The following is a 13,279-nucleotide window of genomic DNA, read 5'->3' as shown; positions in this document are numbered from 1 at the left end:
GCGGGGGGGACGGGTACACAGGCGACAGACGCGGGGGGGGACGGGTACACAGGCGACAGACGCGGGGGGGACGGGTACACAGGCGACAGACGCGGGGGGGACGGGTACACAGGCGACAGACGCGGGGGGGACGGGTACACAGGCGACAGACGCGGGGGGGACGGGTACACAGGCGACAGACGCGGGGGGGACGGGTACACAGGCGACAGACGCGGGGGGGACGGGTACACAGGCGACAGACGCGGGGGGGACGGGTACACAGGCGACAGACGCGGGGGGGACGGGTACACAGGCGACAGACGCGGGGGGGACGGGTACACAGGCGACAGACGCGGGGGGGACGGGTACACAGGCGACAGACGCGGGGGGGACGGGTACACAGGCGACAGACGCGGGGGGGACGGGTACACAGGCGACAGACGCGGGGGGGGACGGGTACACAGGCGACAGACGCGGGGGGGGGACGGGTACACAGGCGACAGACGCGGGGGGGACGGGTACACAGGCGACAGACGCGGGGGGGACGGGTACACAGGCGACAGACGCGGGGGGGGACGGGTACACAGGCGACAGACGCGGGGGGGACGGGTACACAGGCGACAGACGCGGGGGGGACGGGTACACAGGCGACAGACGCGGGGGGGACGGGTACACAGGCGACAGACGCGGGGGGGACGGGTACACAGGCGACAGACGCGGGGGGGACGGGTACACAGGCGACAGACGCGGGGGGGACGGGTACACAGGCGACAGACGCGGGGGGGACGGGTACACAGGCGACAGACGCGGGGGGGACGGGTACACAGGCGACAGACGCGGGGGGACGGGTACACAGGCGACAGACGCGGGGGGACGGGTACGGAGGGTCAGAAGAGGGACAGAGGAAGGAAATTGGGGGGCTACAAAGAGGAGATGGGGGTGCATACAGTGAGGAGGATGAATGTGAGGACAGATGAGCAATATTACATACACACACAAAGAGGTGATGAATATACAGTCTGAAGCGAAGATAGAACTATGAGGACGAAGTGTTGTGTCTATCTGAGGGGAATGTTTATATTTCTATATATATAAACATAGAAGTTAGCCGGTGTGGTTCCGGTGTCGGACGCATGTCCCCTCACACACACTCACCTCCTCTCCGATATAAACTGAAGGGTCCCGCTCACAGATCCTCTCTCTCAGCAAATCTCGCGATACAAGGGTCTTACCGTAACTCTCCTATCACAGCTACTCTCCGTATATCTTGGATGTGGTGCGCACACAGAGCCGTCACTGTAGGTGGAGGCGGTGTCAGGACTCGTGTGATCACACACAGTACATCTCCTGCCGCTATTACCCTTCTATGTGACTCTGTCATCTGTATTTCCTCTCCTCATCCCACTGGTCCTAGCTGGGTTGTGTATTGTGATCTGTTTATTTTGTCTAAATTAATAAATAAACACATGATAACATTTTTCTGATTATCTTCCAGCTGGCCCATAGAGGAACGTCTTTTGAAACCCCTAACAGCCCGCAGGCAGCCTATATAATTAAATAGATGTTCTGTGGGTATACAGACCAATTCAGTGTGACAGGTACACAGGGATGGGCACATGGGGATTGTCACACAGGGACGGGCACACAGGACAAGCACTCAGGGACGGGCACACAGGAATGAGCACTCAGGGATGGGCACTTAGGGACGAGCACTCAGGGATGGGCACACAGGGACAAGCACTCAGGGATGGGCACTTAGGGACGAGCACTCAGGGATGGGCACACAGGGACAAGCACTCAGGGATGGGGAAACGGGTGGGCACACAGGGACGAGCACTCAGGGACGGGCACACAGGGATGAGCACTCAGGGATGGGCACTTAGGGACAAGCACTCAGGGATGGGCACTTAGGGACAAGCACTCAGGGATGGGCACTTAGAGACAAGCACTCAGGGATGGGGAAACAGGGGCGGGCACACAGGGATGAGCACTCTGGGACGGGCACACAGGGATTGACACACTGGGACGGGCACACAGGGACAAGCACTCAGGGATGGGCACTTAGGGACAAGCACTCAGGGATGGGCACTTAGGGACGAGCACTCAGGGATGGGGAAACAGGGGCGGGCACACAGGGATGAGCACTCAGGGACGGGCACACAGGGATTGACACACTGGGACGGGCACACAGGGAAAGGACTCAGGGATGGGCACTTAGGGACGAGCACTCAGGGATGGGGAAACAGGGGCGAGCACACAGGGATGAGCACTCAGGCATGGGCACTTAGGGACAAGCACTCAGGGATGGGCACTTAGGGACGAGCACTCAGGGATGGGGAAACAGGGGCGGGCACACAGGGATGAGCACTCAGGGACGAGCACTCAGGGATGGGCACTTAGGGACAAGCACTCAGGGATGGGCACTTAGAGACGAGCACTCAGGGATGGGGAAACAGGGGCGGGCACACAGGGATGAGCACTCAGGGACGGGCACACAGGGATTGACACACTGGGACGGGCACACAGGGACAAGCACTCAGGGATGGGCACTTAGGGACGAGCACTCAGGGATGGGGAAACAGGGGCGAGCACACAGGGATGAGCACTCAGGGACGGGCACACAGGGATGAGCACTCAGGCATGGGCACTTAGGGACAAGCACTCAGGGATGGGCACTTAGGGACGAGCACTCAGGGATGGGGAAACAGGGGCGGGCACACAGGGATGAGCACTCAGGGACAGGCACTCAGGGATGGACACTTAGGCACAAGCACTCAGGGATGGGCACTTAGGGACAAGCACTCAGGGATAGGGAAACAGGGGCGGGCACACAGGGATGAGCACACAGGGATTGGCACACAGGGACGGGCACACAGGGATGGGCACAAAAGGATGGGTCTACAGCACATTGCACTGCAGCCAGTCTGTACAGCCACTGTTCTTCCATTAACCACTTGACCTCTGGAAGATTTACCCCCCTTCCTGACCAGGCCATTTTTTGCAATACAACACAGCGCTACTTTAACTGACAATTGCACAGTCATGCAACACTGTACCCAAAGAAAATATATGTGATTATTTTTTTCCCATAAATAGAACTTTCTTTTGGTGGTGTTTGATCACCACAGTTTTTGTTTGTTTGTTTGTCACTATAAACAAAAAACACCACCAATGTTAAAAACAATATTTTTTTACTTTCTGCTATAAAACATATACAATAAAAAAAAATATTTCTTTATAAATTTAGGCCAATATGTATTTTGCTACATATTTTTGGTTTATAAAATACAAATAAGTGATTTCTTGTAAAAAAAAAAAAATACAAATAAGCGTATATTGATTGATTTGTGCAAAAGTGGTAGCTTATACAAACTGTGGAATATATACTGGAATTTACATTTATTTTTTCATACTAGTAATGGCTCAGTGGGCGCAGGAACACCGCCCCCTTTTTCCTGCACCCGTCACTCAAGATCCCAACACTGGCCCAGATTCAAGAAGCACTTGCGCCCGCGCAACCATAGGTTACGGAGCGCAAGTGCTTACTTGCTCCGGTGTAACGAGTGCTCCTGATTCAGGAACCTCGTTACACCGACTGCAGGCTAAAATCTGCGCGGCATAAGGCTCTTATGCCTGGCAGATTTTAGGCTGCATTCTTGCGGGGGCCGCTAGGGGGCGCTCCCATTGTGTATCAGCGTGTAGTATGCAAATTGCATACTACCACTGATTCACAAGCTTGCGCGGGCCCCCGCGCAAGCCAGGTACGGAGTTTCCGTACGGCTACTTTTAGCGCAAGGCTGCCCCTTCTAATAGTAGGGGCAGCCAATGCTAAAGTATAGCCGGCCTTCCCGCGCCGTGAAATTTGAATTTCACGGCGTTTGCGTAAGTGAAACGTGAATGGTGCTGGACGCTATTCACGTTCACTTAGAAGCAAATGACGTCCTTGCAACGTCATTTGCCGCAATGCACGTCGGGAAAGTTTCCCGACGGAGCATGCGCTGTACGCTCGGCGCGGGAGCGCGCCTAATTTAAATGATTCCCGCCCCCGGCGGGATCATTTAACTTGCGCACGCTTACGCTTACGCCGCTACTGCTCCGTGAATCGAGGGCAGCGCAAAATATTTGCGGGGGCGCAGGGCAAAATCGTTGCCCTGCTCCCTCGCAAATATCGCGCAATTCTACTTGAATCTGGGCCACTGAATCTTGGAGTACCCCACAGATATCCTTAGACCATTCAGAGTAAGAATCATTAACCGCTACTCTCTGAATACGATCCTTTTGTCAGTTTTCTATCCATTTACAAACTGATTTTTCCAAGCCTGTAGACTTTACCGTACACATGAGCAGAGATGTATTATGGCCTAGGCCGACAAGGCCCAGGCCTAGGGCGGCACTTTGCGGGGGCGGCGAAAAAGCAATCCCACCCTGTCCCCCTGTGCTCATCCCAACCTGTCTCCCTGTGCTCATCCCACCCTGTCCCTCTGTCCTCATCCCACCCTGTGCTCATCCCACCCTGTCCCCCTGTGCTCATCCCACCCTGTCCCTCTGTCCTCATCCCACCCTGTCCCCCTGTGCTCATCCCACCCTGTCCCTCTGTGCTCATCCAACCCTGTCCCTCTGTGCTCATCCCACCATGTCCCCCTGTGCTCATCCCACCCTGTCCCCCTGTGCTCATCCCACCCTGTCCCCCTGTGCTCATCCCACCCTGTCCTCATCCCACCCTGTCCCTCTGTCCTCATCCCATGAAAATGACAGGGCGGGTCTTAAAAAGGAAGGGGTGCGTCACCAGGCCTAGGGCAGCACAAAACCTAAATACACCCCTGCACATGAGCCGTGTGTGGGGAACTGTGTCAAATGCTTTTTCAAAATACAAGGCTCTGTCCTCCTGGGAGCAATTCTCTTTAGCTTGTTCATAAATAACATTGAGGTTTATAGAAATATTTCAATCTCAGTTTTTGCTGAGATGTGCTGCAACGAGAGAGAATCCATGGAAGGGCAACAAAGCTAATAAGGGAACTAGAGGATCTCAGTTATAAGGAATGGCTACACACATTAACCACTTAAGGACCGGACCAATATGAAGCTAAATGACCCAAGGGGTTTTTACAATTCGGCACTGCGTCGCTTTAACAGACAATTGCGCGGTCGTGCGACGTGGCTCCCAAACAAAATTGGCGTCCTTTTTTCCCCACAAATAGAGATTTCTTTTGGTGGTATTTGATCACCTCTGCGGTTTTTATTTTTTGCGCTATAAACAAAAATAGAGCGACAATTTTGAAAAAAAATCAATATTTTTTACCTTTTGCTATAAAAAGTATCCCCCAAAAACATATCTAAAAAATTTTTTTTTCCTCAGTTTAGGCCGATACGTATTCGTTTACCTATTTTTGGTAAAAAAAATCGCAATAAGCGTTTATCGATTGGTTTGCGCAAAATTTATAGCGTTTACAAAATAGGGGATAGTTTTATTGCATTTTTATGAATTTTTTTTTTTTTTACTACTAATGGCGGCGATCAGCGATTTTTTTCGTGACTGCGACATTATGGCGGACACTTCGGACAATTTTTACACATTTTTGGGAATACTGTCATTTTCACAGCAAAAAATGCATTTAAATTGCATTGTTTATTGTGAAAATGACAGTTGCAGTTTGGGAGTTAACCACAGGTGGCGCTGTAGGAGTTAGTGTTCACTTTGTGTGTGTTTACAACTGTAGGGGGGTGTGGCTGTAGGACTGACGTCATCGATCGAGTCTCCCTTATATAAGGGATCACTCGATCGATACGCCACCACAGTGAAGCACGGGGAAGCCGTGTTTACATACGGCTCTCCCCGTTCTTCAGCTCCGGGGAGCGATTGCGACGGATATATAAACGAATAGCCGCGCCGTCGTCCCGGATCGCTCCCCGAGGGAACCCGACCGCCGCAAGTACTGGGGGGGTCCCGATCGGACCCCCGACCCACGTCTAGGCAGGCACGTACAGGTACGTTGATGTGCCTGTCCGTGCAATTCTGCCGACGTATATGTTCATGAGGCGTCGGGAAGTGGTTAAACTTATTTTCCTTGGAGAAGAGGAGCTTGAGAGAAAACATGATCGCAATGTACAAATATCTAAATGGTAATTCAAGCATAGGGAGAAGACTATTCAGTCTCAGGTACCTTAAAGGGGTTGTAAAGGAATTTTTTTTTTCATAATAAGCATCCTTTACCTGCAGACATTCCTCTTTTCACTTCCTCATTGTTCGTTTTTGCTCAGAAGTTGCTCTATTTCTTCTCTGTTCTGTTCACTTCCTGCTTGTCTGATTGTTACTCAACACCGTGAAGGGAGGCTTTACCGCGGTGGTCAGTGAAGTGCTCGCCCCCTCCTGGGAACTACATCTGTGCGGCAGGACACTCACTACATGTTAGGCCCCTTTCACACTGACGGATAGAATGGTGCTATTAGCTTCGGATTTTACCGCAGCTAGAAGCACACAATGCTTTCCTATGACATGATTCACACACTACGGTTACCTGCGGTTTTGTTCCCCGCGGTTTTGTGCGGATAGAAAAAATAGAACTGAATGTGTCCAGCTGCGAAATTCCGCAGCTATCGGCACATTACCGCAGGTAACCGCAGTGCACTGTGTCAGCTGCGTTTGGTATGAATCTTGAAGGAGAACTCCACGCCAAATTTCAAATAAAAAAACAGCATGGGTTCCCCCTACAGGAGCATACCAGGCCCTTGGATCTGCTATATATTTTAAGGAGCCACCCCGTAAGCTGAAAAAACGGCGTGGGGTTCCCCCCAAAATCCATACCAGACCCGTATCCGAGCAGCAGCCCGGCAGGTCAGGAAAGGGGTGGGGATGAGCGAGCGTCCCCCCCTCCTTAACCGTGCCAGGCCACATGCCCTCAACATGGAGGGGTAGGAGCTTTAGGGCAGGGGGGGCACCCTGTGGCCCCCCCACCCCAAAGCACCTGTCCCCATGTTGATGAGGACAGGAGCTCTTCCTGACAACCCTGGCCGTTGGTTGCCGGGGTCTGAGGGAGAGGAGCTTATCGGAATCCGGAAGCCTCCTTTAAGAAGCCGGCCCCCCACCCTGGGTGAATGAATATGGGGTACATCGTACCCCCTAGCCATAAAAAAACACACTACACAGGGTTTTTAAAGTAATTTATTAGTCAGCTCCGGGGACCCCCCTCTCTTCTTTAGCTCTTTTACGAGGGGGGGGGGGCTGCTTCTTTAATGTCTTCTGCGGGGGGGGGATGTGCCGGTCTTCACCGCCGTCTGGTTCTCTTCCACCGGGGGGAGGGGCCGCTTTCTTCTTTAGCTCTTTTACAGCGGCCCCCCTCCCGGGCTTCTTCGACATCTTCGGCGGGGGGTGCCCAGGCTTCTGTCGCCTTCTGCCTTCTTCTTCTCTTCTTCTTCGATGTTGACACATCGCTTCCTCCCGCTGTAATGCCGTGTGTGCGGCTCGCACCGATTTATATAGGCCTCTTATGACGTCCCAGTCCCAGAATGCTCCGGTACCACCCAGAGCATGCTCGAACTTTCACGTCATAAGAGGCCTATAAAAATCGGTGCGAGCCGCGCACACGGCACTACAGCGGGAGGAAGCGACGTGTCAAATATGCAAATAGAGTAAAGTGTCATCAGCGTATAAGCTGATTTTCTCCACATGTGTGCCCACTCGGAGACCATGAATCAAAGGATTGTGCCGAATGAATATTGCCAGAGGTTCGGCCGCCAAGGCCCCAGGAGCTGACTAATGCAAACCATTGAATATTTTGGGTCATTTTCCGGTTTCAAAATCAATTGGCATAAATCCCAAATTTTGCCTATATATAAGCTATCTATCCACCCCTCCAGGATACAGGACCATTTGCGACTGCAGCGGGTCGCCTCCATTAAATTTCTGGTAGTATCCGTGTCCAGGTCTCCAGCGGATTACATTTCCCTAAACATTGAACCGCTTTTTGCATTAATCAAATCCAAGACTCAGGTTTGGGCCCGATTGCCATTGGGAGTGTGGGGACGTGTCAACATCATAAAAATGGTTTTACTACCCAAAATTTTGTACATGCTCTGCCATGCACACAAATATATATATATATATATATATATATATATATATATATATATATATATATATATATATACACCCTTAAAATACTTTAAATTATTCGAAGCTCTGCTTAAGTCATTTATATGGGGAAACAACAGGCATAAATTGGCCTGGAATGTACTCAAAAATCCCACTGACTTGGGTGGGACGACCCTTCCGGATTTTAATTTATATTATCTTGCATCCCAGTTCTCCCAGCTTTACCACATCGACAAAACTGATAGATTAAGGTTTATTACTCTCCTATGCCCAGGGCTGGACTGGGACAAAAATTTGGCCCTGGACTTCATCCAGACTGGCCCACTTTGACAGGTCTCTCCCATGGCGGCCGAACAACTCCCACACCACCCCCCCGGCCACCCAAGCCCCCTCTCCCCCTTCACTAGCCACTAGCCGTTCTACTTTATTAGAGTAGAATGTCTGGTACTGGTACTCTTATAGGCAGTACCAGTGGGGAAGCTAGACATTATTTCACCCGGGGCAAAAAATCTGTTTGGTGCCCCACCTTATGGGACAAGATTAGGCAGAAGTGAGAAACTCCCAGGCCATAGCTGTTGAGTCAGCTGTCTGTCCCCTCCCCCATGCTCCTCTGTCGTTCCCCCTGCTCCTCTGGTTCTCCCCCTGCTTCTTTGTCCCCCCAGGTGAGCGCTGCAGGGAGAGAGAGGAGGTGAGCACTGCGGGAAGGGAGAGACAGAGGGTCCACTGTCACTGAAGGCGGCCCACCGGGAAACTCCCTGTAGTCCCAATGGCCAGTCCAACCTTGCCTATGCCCTCTCTGGGCTCAATGTACTACAGATCCCTTGACGGCGGTGGCAGTGGGTCAGGGAGGCAATGAGGCCGACGGTGACCGTAAGATGCTTTTGTATCAATATAGAGCAGGGATATGCAATTAGCGGACCTCCAGATGTTGCAAAACTACAATTCCCATCATGCCTCTGCCTCTGGGTGTCATGCTTGTGGCTGTCAGAGTCTTTCTATGCCTCATGGGACTTGTAGTTCTGCAACAGCTGGAGGTCCGCTAATTGCATATCCCTGCTATAGAGGAATATGGGACATTGCAGTTAAGCTGACTCAGGCCCCGTACACACGGTCGGACCAAACCGATGAGACTGGCCCGTCGGACCGTTTTCATCGGTTCACCTCTGAAGTGGCCGTACGGCCTGATATGTGTACACACCATCAGTCCAAAATCCGAGCGGGTCAGAACGCGGTGACGTCAAACACACAACGTGCTGAATAAAACGAAGTTCAATGCTTCCAAGCATGCGTTGACTTTATTCTGAGCATGCGCGGGTTTTGAACCGATGCATTTCTGTACTAACCATCTGTTTGGTCCGATGGGGCAGCGGTCCATCGGTTCGGTTTTGAAGCATGTTTAGAAATTTTGGACTGAAGGAAACCAGACCAATAGCCTATACACACGGTCGGATTGGTCCGATGAAAATTAACTTCGGTTCATTCTCATCGGACCAAACCGACCGTGTGTACGGGGCCTAAGATCCCCACATTTAATGACTATACTCCTCTCTGGCACAATAAGTCTTTGCCTGAACTCCGATTGCTCCCAGACACTGAGGTGTGGAGTAGGAGAGGGGTGTATTACTTACATCACATAGTATCTGACAGGGCCCTTAAAATGTTTGATGAGCTCCAAAACCAGTATATGCTTCCTAGGTCTATGCACTATAGATTTCTTCAACTGCGTCATGCAGCCCGGTCCCAGTTTTCCCCACTAATCCCACAGCCAACTCCTAATGCTCTGGTTGCAGTGATCAAGGGATCGGATCCTAGTCGGTTGATCTCTGACTTTTACAGTATGCTCCTCACTCCATCGGCCACCACAATAGCATTTAACCTCAAGCCGAGATGGGAGGGGGATGTGGGGCCGCTGGAGGATGAGGAATGGATTGAGGCTCTAGATGCATGCAAGCGTGTGTAGCGCTCACCCTCGAAGGAGCCGCTGGTTATAAATTGGGTGGCATGTTACCTCTGTGACTGTGAATGTCCACACAGCAGGTGTCTTTTTCTTGTGCTTTTATTTTACCCAACACGGTAAACAAAACAAAACTAAAACTTGAGGTAGATAGTAGAGATGTATGAGGAGATGTATGAGGAGAAGAAATGGCAGATTCAGGCCTAACGATACGGAAACAGTCCTGCTTCCAACGATACTTTGCTTTCGTCGCCACTCCAGCCGGAGCGGGTATAGTGTACCTGGACAGGCCTCTCACACCGACCTGGCAGGCAGAATATCACTCGGAACTTTGAGGGAAAAGATCTCTGCCACAGACCCTCCCTAGAACTTAGATCATGGAGACAATCCTCCTTGGTAGAATTTGCGCCTGAATCTCCCTCAGGTAGTTTTCAGTTAGGTTACCGACTGACAGGTGGCTAATCTCCAACCTTTCAGTGTCCGGTTACCTTGATCCCCGATGGATTGTCGAGGCCCTGTTGGGTCGCCAGCCTCTCTTGGCTCCCCTCAGGCGGACTCCCCACCAAACAGCTATCTTGCTTGGGATCTTCTCAGAATTGGGGATCCAGTCGATTACTGGGGCCCTGCCACAGCTTTAAATGTTCCGGGCCAACATGGTCCCGGAACCAGGAGCACCTCGTGGCACGCGCACCCCGGCCTGGTAGGCCATCTCGCCGGGGAGCCGTGATGTGTGGTCACCCTGAAGGTGGGTGCCACACCAGGAACAAGACCGCGCCTCAATGGTGTCTGCTCCAGAAGTACCCTCTCCCAGCATGCCCCGCGAGAGAAACTCCCTCCCAATTGGCTGCTGGCAAGAGGCACTCCAGCCTTGACTCCACTGGCTCCACCTGTCGTCCCGGGGTGGTATAGCACCCCAGGAACAATAGAATGGACCCACAGCACAGCCCAGCTGAAACAGAGACCCTTTGTAGAATTGCAATCAGAATCAGAGTCTGTACACTCTGATTAACCCCTAAAATTTGTCAGCACCGGTACTTAGAAGTAACCAGGTGCTACATGTGTTTCCCCCAAGCTTTTTGACAGGTTATCGCAATTGTTTATTTTGCATCGGTCGTACCTTACTCCTCTCAGGGTTGCTTGTTTTAAGCCTGGAACCGCCACATCCTGCCCGATGTGCACACAAGCACCAGGCACAGGAGCTATGGAAACAGGTTGTAGACTTCCTACATGACGACATGGGCTCCCCTTTGTCCCTAGACCCTAAACAATGCCTATTTGGCATTTTCCCTGACCTTGACCTAGATAAATTTACCAAAACGTTCCTCCACGAGACACTCTTCTCAGCTAGAAAGATTATAGCCCGACATTGGATGAGGCCCACGCCTCTGAGTGGAAAGCCGACATAAATGTAACCCTTCCGTACAAAAAAATCATATATATTAATCGAGGCTGCCCTGATAAATATAATAAGATATGGGATAGGTGGCTTAAGTCCCCTGAAACATGTACGGTCTGTCCCTAAGTGTTATAGATAATGTTATGTCTCAAAGGTTACCTACCCCTGACTTGGGTTATTATGTTATACGTGGTTCCAATGGAGCAGCCCTCCCTCACCCAGCCATACTTTCATGTTATGCTCAAAGCTGTATATACACCAGAATACAGTATGTCAATGCCTGCATGTCCCGTTTATAATGGATCTCTCTGATACCAATATTGCCTTGTAGTCTGCAATGTTATGTTCCATATGTACAATTTTTAATAAAAAACATTTAATATAAAAAAAAAAATAGTGCAGTGTCGGGCCTGGTCATGAAGGGGGTAAAACTTTCCAGAGCCTAATTGGTTAAAATAGTTTCATGTACAAAAAAAATGACAGTGGGTCGTTAAAATATGGTTTTGTTAATACATTGTGATTAACCTGCGCTTGGCAAATGAATCAATCAAATTAAGCTCTCGTTTACATTGGAGCAACTTGTCATGCGATTTGTCAGGTCAAATCGCATGACATCGCATCCTATTGCCGGCAATCGCACTGTTCAAATCGGTGCAACACGATCAAATGGGTCCAATTATGCTGTGCTCATTCATGGTTATGAATAAGCACAACATAATTGTGTGAAACGTGTCAACCTCTTTTACCTGCTACTGTCCTGTGTTGATTATTGTTGCATTTCTGTTGGCATTTTGCAATAAACGGACTTATACTAATATCTTTCTATATATCGCTCTCTTCGTTCTTCTCAAGACCTCCTGCTCTCTAGCTCCCTCATCACCTCCTCCCATGCTCGTCTACAGTACTTTTCCAGAGCCTCTCCAAGCCTATGGAACTCCTTACCCCAAACTATTCGCCTATCTCCTTCTCTTTTAGCTTTTCGAGGATCCCTGAAAACCCTCCTCTTCAGAGAAGCCTATCCTACCCACATCTAACAACTGTATTTTAACTTTGCCCACCTGATCACCCCCCACATCTACTACCCTCTGTTCCACTTCACCCTCCCTTCTAGATTGTAAGCTCGAACGAGCAGGGCCCTCTAATCATTCCTGTATTAAATTGTATTGTAACTATAATGTCTTCCCTGATGTTGTAAAGCGCTGCGTAAACTGTTGGCGCTATATAAATCCTGTATAATAATAATAATATATGTATCCCACAGAAGCGAGCCAGGGCTAGCACCCATATGTAGAGTCCAATCAACTCAATGATCTCACCTGGAGTGGCACATCTCTTGTTTCATTGCAAGAATAGGGCTGCCAACACACTGCTCGTCCACCCCGGACCCGGGTGAGGAAACATTCAGAGGGACCAATCATAGGTGTGCGCCACCTATTGCAATAGGGTGTGCACCCTAAAGCTCAAACACACATGCATGTGTGTGTGTCTACATAAATATGACCCCGGCACATTGATCTCCCTGCTGGCACAGTGAAAGAGAAGAGCATAGACACTTCTCTTATGGCAGAGCAGGTAAGAGGTATTACTTATGTGCATGGGGTGATTAGGGTGTGCCTGGGCACACCCGGCACGCACGCCTATGGGACCAACTCTCATCTGCTGGGGCTGCCATGTGTAAGACAGAGCAGGCACCCACTCCCATCTATATGTCAGCTATTCTATTTTGGGCTTTCTTTCTTTTATATTTACCTGGTGGCCAGTAAGTCGGTTAAAAAAAAAAAAGAACAAGCTGTACTGCAGATGTAGCAATTACAGGGTTGAAACAAACATTTAACACTGACAGAGGTACTTACAATGATCA

General features: G+C 50.6%; 1 protein-coding gene across 1 annotated transcript in view; it reads right to left on the bottom strand.

Annotated features, from left to right (window-relative positions):
• Positions 1 to 1,242, bottom strand: part of MAD1L1 (mitotic arrest deficient 1 like 1) — a 915,026-nt gene extending 913,784 nt beyond the window's left edge. The window contains exon 1 of the mRNA XM_040356690.1: positions 1,135 to 1,242. The gene's annotated coding sequence lies outside the window, so the exon portion shown is untranslated. The remainder of the gene's footprint in view (positions 1 to 1,134) is intronic.
• Between the last annotated feature and the right edge of the window lie 12,037 nt (positions 1,243 to 13,279).

The sequence above is a fragment of the Rana temporaria genome, chromosome 6, assembly GCF_905171775.1.
Source record: "Rana temporaria chromosome 6, aRanTem1.1, whole genome shotgun sequence".
Lineage (NCBI taxonomy): Eukaryota > Metazoa > Chordata > Amphibia > Anura > Ranidae > Rana > Rana temporaria.
Note: the sequence above shows the minus strand (reverse complement) of the source record. Positions and strands in the feature narration are given on the sequence as shown.